We start from the raw sequence: 12612 nt of genomic DNA, 5'->3' as shown, positions 1-12612 counted from the left end.
AACTTGCTTAAAAGAATACTCATTTGCACTATTACAACTTCCAACCACAGCAAAGGAAGCATTTTTGCTGCTCTACGGAAAGGAGCAGATGATCCTTAATTTGTTTCTTTTTTAAATTGTTTATACTTTTTTCTCTTCTTAATTTCTTTCTTTTTTCTTCCAATTTTAAAGCATGTGTCTGGTAATGTGAATAATTGGTTGGAAGACAATGCTATGTATTGCAACAAATACTGTGAAATTCATGTTACTTTGTTATGTGAAATTCTGTATCACCTGTAATTTCTTGCTTTAATTCTAATTTATTTTCTCTTTTAAAAAATTAAATAAAGCTCCACTAAGGCACATTACAATCCAACTGGAAGAACAAATTTGATAAAAAATACTACTCTTAAAGGCAAAGAACGTGTATTTTAAAAAAGCAAACCATTTTAAACAATACACAAGCCAGAAGACAGTCAATTGGCATTTTTGAAAACACGTAGGTAAAAACACTGTTGTCTTCAAGTTTGTCTCAGTGTCTTCCAAAGTGAAGATAAATGTATCCTAAAGCTGAAATAATTCATCTTTTTGTCAGTGCCGTCTCTTCTAACAATATACCACAGACAGTGACTGAGAGAGGACACATTTCTTCCTTAAGATCCTCCTGTCTCAGCCTCCTTAGTGCTGGGATTAAAAGTGGGTGCCACCATGCCTGACTGCCATCTGTCGTTTTAGATAACAAGAAAATAGTTATGATGACATTTGTCTTCTTTCTTCTAAAGATAAATTGCATTGTCTCCCTCTTGCTTTCATTGAAAACAGTTCTAAGTAGGGTATATCTTTGTTCTTCCACTCAGATTACTCAGTATTCTTGACAATTTCAAGCTTGCACTGAAGATTTATTTCATTGTCCTGGAGTCATTTAATAATCTACCTATTACAAAATGAGTTTCAAGACAAAATGAGGAACATGATATTTTATTTCTTATTCTTAACAGCATATGTATTCATTTAAATACAAACTATATAAATTCTATCTCATTTGAAAAGCTTTTTTAATTTTAATATTTGTGAATTTTTCTGGCAGTATAATGCTGTATTTAAATTAATTGCTTTCGGCGCCAATGAGATAGCTCAGCGACTACAGTGACTGCTTAGGCAAGTGCAGGGACCACTGTTCAATCTCTGATACCACGTACTGCTCCAGCCCTGCTGCCCGGGTTCACTGAGCAGGTCCCCGAGACCAGGCATAGCGCTACACACCTGTAACCCAGTGCTGGGGAAGCTGAATGCAGGAGGATCACCACGAGTCTGAGCTACGTAGCGGGACGCTGCAGCAACCAAATATATATAAAATAATAAATACATAAATAAATAAATTACTTTCAACCCCTCTTGCCCTCCTTATTGATGAAGTCTGTTTACACTTTCTCCTGTTCCCTTTTTCCTTGCCTTCCTTTCTGCTTCCTACACTCCTTACTTCCCTTCCCATTTGAAGACATTTTTTCCCCATTTCCAATATCTGCTATATATTTTGGTCTCTACTTACATTTTATGTTTCTTAAACCAGAGAAACAATGAGATATTTAGATATCTGTGTCCAGTTTATTTCACTTAAGAATATGATCTTAAGGTGCATCAATCTACCTAGATATATCTCAAATTTACTCTTCTTTATGGCAGAATAGTACTCCATTCTATAAAGAAGCCAGAGAGAGGAGAGAAGATTGGCGGAAAAAAAGAACGATGAAATATATTATGTACAAGTACAAATTCCCTGTGATAAATGTGATCAGTATGTATTTCTAAAATATAACAAATAAAAAACTTTAAAATATCCCAAGAAAGCACACATGCACAAATAAAAACAAGGAATTACTTTCTGTGAATCACATCTAGGTTCCTTGTTTCCCTCTTTTTTCTCTGTTTGGTACACATTCCAGAAAGTAGATTTTTCTATCTCAGGTACCAACAAAAACATATGTGCTCACATTATTATAGTTCTTTTCATTACACAGATACAGTGTTCTATGTTTCTCTTTTTAATGGTAAATTTATATTATAGCCACTTAATGTAAGATTAAAAAATTTAATGGAGATTTTCCAATTTTATTCTTCACCATTTTAATAGACAAAAATAAAAACTTATTTAATACCTTAATTTTCTAAACAAAATTGCATGATAATTTAATATTACTAATAGCAATGAATATCATAGAAGATAAAATAAAATAAATTTTATAATAAAATTTGATTCATTTGTTTTGTTTTAGTACCACAAAGTAAAATATAAAAAATACAAATAAAATAGTAGTGCTTTATTAACAAAAGAAAAAGTCAAGCTCTGGGGAGACTGAAAGCAGGATGATCACCCTAAGTCCAAGCTGAATAGTTAGACCCTGCAGCAATCAAATACATTTTTTTAAAAAGGAAGGGTGCTTACACATTCATAAATACATGAAAAGTAGCATTTCATAACCATTTCAAACTGTTCATTAAAAATTTCTATTCATCCAAGATTTTTGCTTTTATCATTCTCTGAGGCTTGCTACAAGCATTGAAACACAGTTTTGAAATACAATAATGCATGTCTGTATACAGCCATCCAGACAGCCTGGTACCACACATTGATTCTGAAATGCTTCCACTCCGCCACATAACTGAGCACTGGGAAGCTTGAAAGAACACCAGATAAAGCTCCTGTGACCTCATCTGTCAGAGTGATATCTCAGTTACACAAAAACTTTCATCTACATCAGAAATCCATTAACCACTGACCCTAAATAACAGAGCTAACGTAATGGACGGCTGCTCATGGCTTGTTATTGAGGGTTGGTTTTAAGGGCTGACTAAGCAAACATGGTAAATCTAATAGAACTTGGAGATAAGCAAAGTCTGTGGCTGAGACAAAATAGCTACAAAGTACACTGAATGGAATGTTGCTTAATATCTGAGTCCATCACAGTTCAAATTACAGAATATAGAATTTCATTCAATGTGTATAAAATTGTTATTTAAAGTAAGATCTATAATGATCTTATTCAGTAAGAAAACACACAGCCACTGTGGTGAAGTTGTTACAAGTGTGACCTCATCTCATCTGAGCATCATGTAGTCTCCCCAAGCCAAAAACTTTTACTACCCCATTTATTCACATTGAAAAACTGAGCCCCCACGTGGGGTGTCTGTGCTTTCCTCCATGACATGCTGGCTCTGAACACTGTGCCTTCAGCCTTCCCATAGTGCTGTCTTTCTCATCAACTATCAGCCGAAGTCGTTTGATAAAGAGTTGCTATAGTGCATCTCATCCAAAAGAAAAGAATACATTTATACAAAAGGCGTTCTGCCCCCTTTGTGGCTCTCTGCCTTTGTCTCTCGTAAAATTCTACTTGTTCAGAAAAGGGCAATGTTGGCATACATTTCAACAAAAACAGGTGAATTACTTCACCATGAGGGTACATGGCCCTGGTATCATATACGATAATGTGACATAGTTTCAAAAATAAAATTTATCAAAGGGAAATTATCATTGATCATTTCAAAAAGAAAATGATGGTAGAATATGTGTCTTATGTAATGATCATTTTAAAATCCAGCTGACCAATTTAAAACAAATGATTAAATGTTTTTGCAGTGTTTGTGCACTTTAACCTAGATTTGTGCCCCATTTTATGAATATTTAGAAAAAGCAAAGCCACAAAATATTACTATATTTATCTGTAATAATATCTGTATATTCTGCATAGAAGGAATTATGTTTTCATTTTACATTTGTGTGTATTTTATATAGTCCAACATTTTAATTGTGCTCTATTTAACATAGTATAGTATCTAAGTAAATATTTGATAAATTGAGTAAATGCTCATTATTAAAACCAAATGGCTTTGTAAATCAAATAAAAAATAATTCCCTAACTTTCTTTGTTTTTTTTCATTTTCAGTGTGCTCTGATGCAATAAAAAGTCTATTCAAATTACTTAATTATACAATTTTGTCCATACTTTCCATGATAATACAATTATCACTCTACAATACAAACACAATTATTTACTAAGGAATGATCATTCAGAATTATAATTGGATAAATTGAGTGTCTGAAATGTAAAACTAAATATCCTTTATAGCATAATGAAGTTTAATAATGAATATGAGAAAGTCCTCTGATTTCATCTAGACACCTTCTGACCTTACTTGAATACAAAGCAGTTCATTGTCAATCAGTGTGCTTGCATGAATCCTGCCTATTTCTACCATTCGTGAGGCTTTCTTTTGGAGGCTAATGAGGCAGAAGACAGACAAGTGAATCTGAAATCCTGCTGCAGATGTTTATATAAAAGACAAGAAATTATTTCTTAACATTTCATATGTTTTTTTAAAGTTTACCTTATGACTACATAAATGATCTTTTACTATGTAAAAATCTATTAAAGATAATGTAACATATTTCATTAAATATATAATATTAATTCAGCTTTTCTTTCAGTTTTTGCACATTTTAAGAACCTGAAATTCCAAAGAAAACTTAAAATTAAAATGAGAGATTAGAAACTCATAGTTTGGATAGAGATAGAAATATTTTAAACACACACATTACAGACACACACACACACACACACACACACACACACACACAGAGTCTATTGATATGAGAAATATGCAGACATTGTCCTTGATCAACTAGAAAAATAATACAAACCTCCTGGAGAAAAGAATGAGGTGCATGTGATGTAAGAAAGGTGAAGTTTAAAACTTGATGTTCAAGAATTTTTCGGGGGCTCTAGTGTATCCAGGATATTCAGAAAAGCAGTAAAATGCAGTACAGAGTAAGAATGTGCTGAAACCCATATGCCATGCCAGCCCTGCCCCCGGATTTACTGAGCGGTGCCCAAGACGGGGTATGGTTGTGTGCACCTGTAATCCCAGCACCGGGGAGGCAGAAAACAGGAGGTGTGCCGTGAGTTAGAGCTGCGGAGTGACCCCCTGCAACACAGAAAAGGAAGAAAATAGCCGTGCACAAATATTGCAATCTTAATATGAACACGGTTTACTAGTCTCCAAAATGAAACTGTTGTTGTATCCTGAATATGCTTACATGATAAATAAGATGATGTGAGATTTTATAAAGGAAGTCTCAGTGATTCTAAATTTATTCCTCATTATATAAAAATATTTCATAGAGGAAGTTCTTATGGACTTTAGATCTGAGAAAGAAGTCATTTCTTGGTAAAATTCTCTCGATCACCTGTCAAATGGGAATAAAGCATCTCTGTGGTACAAGTTGTTAATGTAATTACCAGACTACTGATGTTACTGACTTTGATGTTTAATAGAGACACAAGGAAATGAAAAATAAAAGATTAATTTTTATCCTGAAATGTCACCTCTAAAAACAGCAGGCTTTTATTCGGAGTGCATATCACTTAAACCATTTGAGATAGAGGAGAGTAACTTCCACCAAAAATCAAGGGAAATTACATAACAGATATAAAAAGAATGATACCATTATTAACTTTAAGCAACTTATGTGTTTTAGAAACCATGTACTTTCTGAAACAAAAGGAAGCTTTTGGATTTATAGAAATCTCATGAAATAGCAAAATTTTTATCAATAATCTCAATACTCATAAAATTGACCTATGGACCTCACCTGACAAGGATATTGTATGTCTTGTTGACATTTATTGTCAGCTCGTTATTGCTTAATTTTCTCTGATATCTTCTTTGAAAATGACTATTCTTTATATTCTCCATTGTACACTAAAAAGTAGTTCAATATCATAATCCTAGTAAACAATTAAAGACTCATTTTATAGGATGTAAATTGTTTTCAATTTGTTTTTCTATTTTTTATTTTAAAAGAATAAAAAATAAACCATGAATGACACAATTTTTGGCCAATTTCACATGCTTATATCTGGTACTCTGAATAACTATATTGAAGATAACAATATACAATATCACAACTATTGTTGATTTCTTATTATCTTGTTTTGAAGTTCTGTATCATTTATGATGACTCAGATTTTTATCCAATTGTGCCAATCACGTCAGGTCATTCAAATTCAGGTCACACACCCATCCTGAGCACTGCTTTCCGACAGGAACTGAGTGCCCTGATTGTAGACAGTCCGCGTCTACAGCCCCTAATTGTGAGGAAGTAGGAGTGTGCAGAAAAAGATAAGTCATATTGGGAGGCATTAGGAGGTATTGTTATGCGACAGAAAGAAATACAAAAATGATTTTAGTGGATGTAGTGATTGTGATTGGTGTGTGTGTGTGTGTGTGTGTGTGTGTGTGTGTGTGTGTGTTCAGACAGGGTATCCCTATGCAGTTTAGGCTTGCTTTGAACTCACTTTGTAGACCCGGCTGGTCTTAGACTGCAAAGATCCTTCTGCCTCTGCCTCCCAAATGTGGGGATTACAACAGTGCAACTCATATACTCCTATCTGTGATCAATTTTCAGGGAACAGAACACACTAAACCTAGCTAATCTAGATATCACAATGAAAAGAGAAACTTGAAGTGAACTTCAGCAGTCATCACTAAACTGTATTTGATACTCCTTTTGTTCTAAGTAGGAGGTTGCCAGTAGGAAACAAAACAAAACAACTTTTATTAGCTCACAATTTAAGATATATTATCTTCATGGTACAAACAAAGAAACAGAAAATAAGGCAAGCCATGTTCCATAACTGTCTCAGCTACTTTCCTGTCAGTGGAACATGATACCCAACAACTACAATTTAAGGGGCAGGTTTTATTCTGCCTCACAGTTTGTAGATGTTTCACTCAGTAGATGACAGGCCACAAATCAGGGAAGCCAACGCAGAGGCACATGGCTGAGGAGAAACAGCTCATGCATGATAGCAGCAAGCACACAGGGAGCTCAGAAGAGGACAAACAGATCTGTATTCTTCTATGGCAGGTCAGTAGTAATCCACATTCACAGACCAAAGATTAACTCAAAATCACATTGAACTATTAGCTCATCAGTGAACTCATATACTTACAAGTATCACCCCTAAAGATCCAATCACCTAGCCCAAGCTCTGACCATCTGCCCACTGTGGCTTTGGGGTGACATGTAGATATGAACCATAACATTGTATCTGTAGCCTTCAAATGATGCATATACATTTCTTTATACAGAATCCATGTCTAAAAGTCGCCAAGTCTTGAGAGTTCCAACATAGCTGAAAAGCTCAAGCCCACTGTCTCCTCGAAGATTTAAGGCAACTCTTATTTGTGAGCCTTCTAAAAAAATAAAAAATAAAAAAAAACACTTCCAACTGAAAAGACACAGGGCAAATATTTCTTTCCAACAGTGAGATATAGGGGCACATAAAAGAATGGGGCCAAAGTAAGATCAAAATCCAGCAGGCGAGTATTAAATCTGTGACATATCCAGAATGCTGAGGAAATGGTGTGTAAAGTTGAATACTAACTGGCTTGGGGGGCTCTTCCCCATAGCACAGTCCATGGCTGTCACCCCCATTGCCACTCCCTTGGGCTGGTTTTTCTGACTCCTTGCAGCTTTCCTAAGATATTCCAAGACTATAGCTTATCAGACATCTTGGAGTCTCTACTGTACTTATGACTTCACTCTCGCAGCATCAAAAACTGTCCTTTCAGGGACACACTGCCTGGCCTCCCGGGACTTCTGAAACTTAGATGGAAACCCTCCTGACCCCACAACTTGCTGTAGGAATAGCTGAGTACTTTGCATGTTCTTGGTGAGTACAGAGTCCTCAGAGCTCCTGGATGGTGAGGCATGAGAATCCTGTGGAATCACCTTCTGCAGCCCTTCTCCAATGTCATGCCCCAAGGATCTCTTCTCCATGCAAATACTTTTATTTTTGCACTTTTGAGCCTTTTAAGGTGAAGCCTTGATGCAATATACAAGACCTTTGGCCATTTTTTTCATTGCCCTTATTACACAGTGCTTGCCTTCTGTTAAATGTTAATATTTAAACAGGGTCTCTTCTGTACCAATTTGCAAGCCCCAACTTTATCAGCATTGCCTTTCTGGACAAATTGAAAACTTTTAAATCATTCAGCTATGATTTTTGCTCTTGGTTCCCAGGGTAGATCTGGCTAAAAGCCCTGACGAGCATCAATGTTACTGCCTGAACACTGGGCTGCTGTGAGATTTCCTGTGCAAAGTTGACCAATTTACTTCTATTAATCTTAGTCACCTGAAGCATCTCAGGAAATGGGTTAAATGCAGACAAATTTTCTGCCAGAACTATATTCATAGTCTTAAGTTCACTCAGAATGGATTAGTTTTTCCCAAATGAGACCTCTTGACACTGATCCTCACCAGCTGGGTAACTTTCAAAATTTTGGTCTTCTGAACTCTGACCAAAATCATCCATAAGGCTTGACTTATTCTATGCCTGAACCTCCAAATCTTTCTAAAATGCTCCCACAAATCAACTTTGATGACTTCTGAATGACTTGGTCCATGTACAGTCACAGGAATGACCCCATGCTGGCACCAAAATCTGTCTTAGTTACTTTCTCATCCTTGGGACACAAATCTCAATTTCCAAGGTATACTTAGAAAAGGAAAAGTTCCTTTTAGTTCACAGTATGTCAATGTTTTAGTCCACACTTGGCAGAACTAAAGGCATAGGATGGCATGGTAGAGGGGAAACTGTTAATGGAACTGGGCCGGAAGCAGAGGTGGGCAAAGGGAGAAAGATATCAAGCGAGGAAGTAGGGAGAAAAGTCCTCTCAGCTCATGCACAGTGATACACATCCTACAAGGCATCACCTCCCAAGTCACATTCAGCTATAAGTCATCATCCACTGATAATTTTATCATATTCCCATGATCCAAGCCCTTACTATAAGCCCCATGTGGAGCGGAGTAGGGCTTGGAGAGGACATCTAAATATCAACTACAATAAGAACCAAGCTCACACATGTTGTCAACAGCAGAGATAACTAACCCTTTCAACCTGTTTTCTTAGTTTCTGTTTTAAATATACAAATTTAAGAATCACTGTGACATATAGAGATAGATACTATGTGTATGTGCATATATGTATGCAATAATGAACCAGAGTAATTAACTTTTCTATCTCTTTAAATATTTATTTTAATTATTCATTTAACATGCAATAAATTCACATATGTGTGGAGTACTGTATGAAATTTCAATACATATAAAATATGTCGTGATCAATTCATGATACCTAGTATTTCTATATTTTCATTATTACTTTTTTCCTGGAGTCTTTCTAAGTAACTCCTCTAATTATAAACCTCATATTAAGTTACTGTGAATTCTACCCACACACAGTTCTGTGGAATGTTAGCACTAATGATTTTCTCTTACTGTGTGTCAAGATCTGTGTCCAACTCCTCCCTATATCTTCCCACACAGCCAACCGGTTCCAGGCTTAAGATAAGCAGTCTTTCTCTGTCTCTGTCTCTGTCTCTGTCTCTGTCTCTGTCTCTATCTCTATGAATTTCTGATTATTGGACAGAATGCAAACAGTGAAATGGGAAAATGGAAAAATGTACCTAATACAGCTAGAGACCTCAGATATTCTGCTCCACTACATTTGATAAGGTACAAAATGGCCTTCTGCCCTGTTTCTCATCTGGACTACTTTCACATGAACGTAACTCTCAAGTGAATAAAACTAAAATAAAATCTAACAGTCTAGAACAAAAGACATTTAGGAAACTCAAAGTTAGATTTCCAAGCCTAGTAGCATTACTGCCTTCTCTTAGCACACTTCTTGCTAGCAGTAATCCTTTAGAAAAAAATGTAAAAGAAGCTTTGATTACGTGATGAATAAACCCTAACATAAGATTTTCTGTATTGGAAAACATGATTTTCTTTGGCTTCAGAACATAGTTCTAAGAAGAATTTATAATTTATTTACAGAGAACTGCATGCCATTATTTTTTTTTTCAAGAAAAGGGATGGTTTGAAAATGGTGAAAAAGCTATCTAGATTTTTCCTTTGGAATATTTTCAAATAAGACTAAAAGATAAATTTTCATTGTCCTTTCTGGCCTACACTCAAGGCTACTAAACCAGAATTCTATGTTTAAAACTCCTATTTATTTATTTATTTATTTATTTATTTATTTATTTATTGATGTGAAGATCATAGACAGTAGTTGATAAAGAACCAGGTATGGTAGTGCAGACCTATAATCCCAGTGGTGGGGAGGCTAAGACAGAAGGATCACTGTGGGTCTGAGCTCAGTAGCAAGAATCTGTACCAAATGAATAAAAAAGTGAAATATTTTAAAAGAAATACTGACTAGATTGAGAATAATTTTATTTGACATATCTTTTTTTTTTTCAGAGTGATCACTTTGGTAAAACATACACTAAAATTGGAATAACACAGACAAGATTAGCATGGCCCTTGTGTAAGGATGATGCACAAATTCATGAAGCATTCCATATTTTTCAAAAAGATAGGTCAACCAGTCAAAAAATTAGCAAAGAAGTAGCAGAACTGAAACAGAGCTTGGGAAAAATGGACTTGGTGGACATATACAGACTGCTCCAACTAACTACAGCTGAATACACTTTTTTTTCAGCTGCACATGGGTCATTTACTAAAATATACCACATACTAGTCCATAGGTCATGCTTAAGTATATGCAAAAAAACCAGAAATTAACCCATGCATATTATCTGACCACAGTGCAGTGAAACTGGAAATAAATGACTAAAGAAACCAGAAAAAATCCTAAATATATGGAAATTAAACAACACCCTACTCAGCAACCAATGAGTCACAGATAAAATTAAACAAGAAATTCAACAATATCTACAATTCAATGAAAATTCAAGCACAACCTATCTGAATTTATGGGATGTGATGAAAGCAATTCTCAGAGTGAAATTCATAGCTGTGAACTCACACATTAGGAAAGCAGGGAACAAATAAACAGCCTAATGCTGCCTCTCTGACATCTAGAAAAGGAAGAGCAAACCAAACCCAGAGCCCAAAGATGAGAAGAAACCATAAATATTAGAGCAGAAATTAATTCAGTTGAGATGAAGAAAACAGTTAGAAGATTTAAATAAAAAAGCTGGTTCTTTGAAAGATTAAATAAAATCAATGAGCCCCTAGCTAACCTCATCAAAAAGAGGCAAGAAAAAATTCAAATACAAGTGATAAGGAATGAAAAGGGTGTAATTACCACAGACCCAGTGGAAATTCAGGAGATCACCAATAGCTACTTTGAGAATCTTTATGCTCACAGAATAGAAGACACAGATGAAATGGACAGATTCCTAGAAAGGTACAAATTACCAAAAATGAATGAAGAAAATAAAAAAAATCTCAATAACCCAATAATAGCCAAAGAAAGATGAAATGTAATAAAAAGCCTGCCAACAAAGAAAAGTCCATGTTCTGATGGATTCACAGCTGAAATTTACAGAAAATATAATAACCTACACTCCTCAAACTCTTCAATGAAATTGAAAAGGAAACAGTCCTCCCAATATCATTCGTGAAGGCAAGTATTATACAGATTCCAAAACCAGAGAAAGACACAACTAAAAAAAGAGAACTGCAGGCCAGTCTCTCTTATGAACATAGCTGCAAAAATCCTCAATAAAATTCCAGCAAATAGAGTACAAAAAATCATCAAGAAGATCATACACTATGACTAGGTAGGTTTCATCCCAGGGATGCAAGGATGGTTCAATATTCAAAAATCTATAAATGTAATTCACTATATTAATAGAGCAAAATGTGAAAACCATATGATTATCTCAATTGATCCAGAAAAGGCTTTTGATAAAGTGCAACACTCATTCATGTTCAAAGGCCTACAGAAAATTGGAATAGAAGGCCTCTACTTCAATTTGATAAAAGCCATCTATGACAACCCATTGGCAAATATAATTCTAAATGGGGAAAAACTGAAATCTTTTACTCTCAGATCTGGCACAAGACAATGATGTCCTCTATTACACCTCCTGTTCAATATAGTTTTGGAATCATTAGCTACAGCCATTAGGCAAGAGGGAGAAATAAAAGGAATAAGAATAGGTAAAGACAAAGTTAAATTATCATTATTTGCAGATGTCATGATACTTTACTTGGAAGACCCAAACAACTCCACAACGAAGCGGTTAGATTTATACACAAATTCAGTGGAATAGCAAGATACAAAGTCAATACTCAAAATTCAATAGCATTCCTTTACACAGATAACAAACACACTGAGAGGGAAATTAGAGAAATAATAGCTTTTACAATAGCACTGAAGAAAATGAAATACTTTGGAATTTACTTAAACAAAAAAGTCAAAGATCTTTTCATGGAAAATTACAGTACTCTGAAAAAAGAGATCATAGAGGATTTCAGAAAATGTAAAGATATTCCCTGCTCCTGGATAGGAAGAACCAACATCATGAAGATGGCCATACTCCCAAACTTGTTGTACAGATTTAATGCAATCCCTACCAAACTGCCACCAACATACCTCTCAGACCTAGACAAATTGTTCCTGAAATTTATTTGGAACCAGAAAAGACCTACAATAGCAATGGCAATCCTGGCCAGCAAAGACAAGGCAGGAGGAATTACAATTCCTGACTTGAAATTATACTACAAAGCTTCTGTGATAAAATCAACATGGT

General features: G+C 35.1%; 1 non-coding gene and 1 pseudogene across 1 annotated transcript; one reads left to right on the top strand and one right to left on the bottom strand.

Moving 5' to 3' along the window:
- LOC101576854 overlaps nucleotides 1-1230 on the bottom strand; it is an 18721-nt pseudogene extending 17491 nt beyond the window's left edge.
- Nucleotides 1231-10310: 9080 nt separating this feature from the next.
- Nucleotides 10311-10417, top strand: LOC111813588. Its single transcript, XR_002818801.1, has one exon. It is a non-coding gene; the product is annotated as a U6 spliceosomal RNA (small nuclear RNA).
- Nucleotides 10418-12612: the final 2195 nt, after the last annotated feature.

This window comes from Octodon degus, unplaced genomic scaffold (assembly GCF_000260255.1).
Source record: "Octodon degus isolate 3935 unplaced genomic scaffold, OctDeg1.0 scaffold00202, whole genome shotgun sequence".
NCBI classification, from domain to species: Eukaryota; Metazoa; Chordata; class Mammalia; order Rodentia; family Octodontidae; genus Octodon; species Octodon degus.
The sequence above is the reverse complement of the archived record's forward strand: the minus strand, read 5'-3'. Positions and strand labels throughout refer to the sequence as shown.